The sequence below is a fragment of the Cibotium barometz genome, chromosome 44, assembly GCF_041138505.1.
Source record: "Cibotium barometz isolate CiBa-2024 chromosome 44, ASM4113850v1, whole genome shotgun sequence".
Lineage (NCBI taxonomy): Eukaryota > Viridiplantae > Streptophyta > Polypodiopsida > Cyatheales > Cibotiaceae > Cibotium > Cibotium barometz.
This window is the reverse complement of record NC_141089.1, coordinates 18,218,771-18,222,688: the sequence shown is the minus strand read 5'-3', so window position 1 is coordinate 18,222,688 and position 3,918 is coordinate 18,218,771.

The window sequence follows — 3,918 nt, the reverse complement described above, 5'->3', positions numbered from 1 at the left end:
TGTGTGTGTGTGTGTGTGTGTGTGTGTGTGTGTGTGTGTGTATATATGTATATCTATATGTATATATATGTATAAGTATATATATATATATATATATATATATATATATATATATATATATATATATATACATATATGTATTGCTCAGCAACACCACTCCTATCATTACTACAACAAAAGTTCATGGACTAGAGGGAGCAAGCCATGCTCGCCTTTGCTAGCGCAAAGATAGCACAATTAGCTCAATCATCATCACACAACAAGGGCAACCCAATCAGCTCAATCATCATCACACAACAAGAGCAATGCAATCAGCTCAGTCATCATCATACAAAGCACATCAAGGACAATGTTGGGCATCAAGGATAAGCTTAGCCTGGGCTCTAGAGCTTGGGGAGAGGAAGAAGACACTTAAGGAGAGGAGATTTAGAAAAACACTAGCATCATTGAGCTAGCAAGCTCTCAGGCTTCACCATTGTGAAGTGAAAAAAAAGAAGCTTGGCCACCAGCAGAACCCATCGCTTGAGGAGAGGAGAGAAAGGAGAAAAAAAAAGTAAAAAAAAAACTTGCTCAAACAAAGCTACACAACAAAGTGAGGAGAAGATTTTGAGCTTTAATTTTAAGGGTTGCACACCTCTTTCACACTTGGGTCTATTCACATTTTTGTCCATTCACCCATTCACACCTTTAACCTCCACGCCCACATTAATTTGCATTTTCCACACCTTCTTTCCCTATTCATATGTAGTGGATGCTCATAGAGACATTATTTGTGGGTAGATTTGAGCATTAGTGCATGTTCATGTGCATTGGGCACGCATAATGCTTGGGTATCTTTGGCACACTTATTTTGGATTGAGAGAATGATCTTGATAGTGTTCACACATGATGTGCGAGTCATGGGTTTTGTTTACACGCCTTGAGTTTTCTTAGGGCTTGTTCACACGTGGTGTGTGTTTTGTGCATTGTTAGCCTTGTTCGCATGCATTTGTGCTTTGCTATCCCTCAATCATATGCGTAGCACATTTTGGGCTTTGCTAGCCCTCAATCATATGCATAGCACATTTTGGGCTTCTTTCACACATCCTTGGGGGATTCTATAGAGGTTGTTCACACGCTTAGCACATTGTGAGCTTGTTTCACACACTTGTAGATTTTCTAGCCTTTGTTTGCATGCTTTGTGCTTATTAGGTGTGTTCACATGTAGCTATGGGTTACTCTTACTATTTTTACCCTTCTTATGACCAACAAACTACACATCATCTTTGTTATCGATGTCACTTTCATTTCCTTATGGGATCCTGATCATAGGGCTTCTGCCCATACACTATTATCATGGCTCTACGCTCATTATTGCAAGATTCCACTTGGTGTTGAGGACCATATATCATTTTCCACATTCACACATACCTTTGGCACATCAAGGTTTAGACCTCTACATCACATTGTACCTTTTTATCATCTTTTTAACATATCTTCTTGGAGGTTATGCCCAAGATGTTATGACTAATTTATGGCAGACTTTCCATGTTTAGGTGCTACTTCCTAGGATGAGTGGGACATGTGTGTACTCCATTCTAATGAGTGCACCCCTAAGTCCTATTTAAAATCCTCTTGGCATCATTTATGTCAAACTTCTACTTCAAAATACTCTTGGCATCATGTATGTGAGCATCACTATCCCTTGTGATAATCAAGTTATCCACCACACAAATGACTAATAGCACAATCCCTCTATCTGCATTTTTCACATAAAGTGAAAAATTTGCATTGGATATTTGAAATCCAATAGTAACAAGATACTCCTAATCTTGTTTGACCATGCTTTGGATGGCTGCTTCAAGCCATACAAGGCTTTACGTAACCCGCACATGAAGTCTAGGTGTGCATTACTCTCATAACCCAATGGCTATATCACTCTCATAACCTAATGGCTGCATCATATATACTTCTTCTTGCAAATAACCATGTAAGAAAGCATTCTTTACATCCATCTGATGATGTAAAGAGTAACCCTTCATTGTAGCCATAGCAATTTCACGGTTGCCATTCTCACAAGTGGGATGAATGTCTCCTCATATTCAATGCCATAGGTTTGCGCATAACCCTTGGCTTGCCTTATATCTACTCACTGATCCATTGAGTTATGCTTGGCCTTATATACCCACTTATATCCAATTTCGTTGTTTATCTTAGGAAAAGTCACTAACTCTCGTGTTGCATTTTCATCTAGTGCTACCATCTTCTCATCTCATGACATCTTTCCATTTTCTATTTCCAAGTGCGTGCTCAAACAAGTGGGGTCCAAACTTCTATAAGCATAATGATAGGATGTATATCCATCATATCTTAATTTGTCAATAGGGTATCTAATCCTTGTAGACTTGCATACACCTAGATCAGAGCTAGGTGTCCTTAAAATAGTATTAGTTCTCATTGCACTAGGATTGATGGATACCAAGCTCCTCATCAATGCTCTGCTAGGAGCCACTAGAGTCGCCATCCACATATGGGTTACCTGCTCTACTTATAGATTAGGCACAAAAGATTGATCTACATTTTCCTTCCCCTTACATGGTACATGTATACCTAAATATATCCTTAACTTACTTCACCATGGACTAACACTGAATCCACTGCTAGAGGACTCTCTAGGTCCCCTTTTAGCACTCGTGATTGCTACTCTACATGTGGGGTGGCATCATTACTTCTTACATCTATATCTTCTATTGCCTTCACTGGTGCATATTCATCTCATCAAAGATAACATCTCTTCTTACTTGCATCTCACATGTGGTAGGGTTATAATATTTATAACCTTTTTGCTCCAAAGCATAACCAATCGAGATACATTTCTCTGCCTTTAGATCCAACTTTATTCTCACTTTTTCTTGAGAATATGTATATATGAAACATCCAAACACTTTCAAGTGAGACACGTCTAGTTTTATGCTGCAGTAAGCTGTCTCTTGATTCCCTGCTTTCTAAGAAATCAGTGAACTCATTGGAAAAATACTCTCTCCCACCATCTGATCTCAAACATTTTATTTACATGTCTTTTCCCTTCTCGACCAAGGCTTTAAATCTTCGAAATTGAGTAAGCACCTTACTTTTCTCCATACAACCGAATGTATAACATCCAATGGCCTTGCATTGACATGCTTTTCATGTAAAAAAGCATGTTTGGTCTTTTTACTAAACTTGCATGCTTCATATACTTTATGCATACCATCAACTTTAAACTTTGAAAAACCTGCAATAATATTTTGGGCATGCATAGACTTCGGCCCGCTATATATTCACATGACCGATGCACTTGTGCTATATGTATATATCTACCCCAATGACATCTGTATCATGTACAAACAATGCACATGCTTTAAGTGCTCATCTTCACCCTTACTATGCACCGAAATGTTGTCAAAGAATGTTGTCAAAGAAGACCAACATAAACTTGTAGAGAAAGGGTTAAAACACTTTGTTCATCAAGGCTGCATTACATACCCCAAACGACATAACCATGTAGTGATAATGACCCCTCTTGGCCCTAAATGTTGTCCTATAATCATCACCACCACTCTTCATCTTTATTTAACGGTATATCTAGACCTCAAGTCAATCTTAGTAAAGATACATGCACCCTTCAACTCATTGAAAAGATCATCAATGTGAGGTATGGGATACCTATTCTTGATAAAAGCTTTGTTCAAATCACGGTAATCCACACACATCCAAAAGTCCCATCCTTATTTATCACAAGAAGCACCAGAGATGAAAAAGGAGACTGACTTGGCTCCACCCATACCATATCCATTAATTCTTGCACTTTGTTTCACCACCTCATCTTTCTCCACTTTGGACAATCTATATCGCAGCTTGTTGATGGGTTTAGAATTAGGCTCAAGCTCTATTCCATGA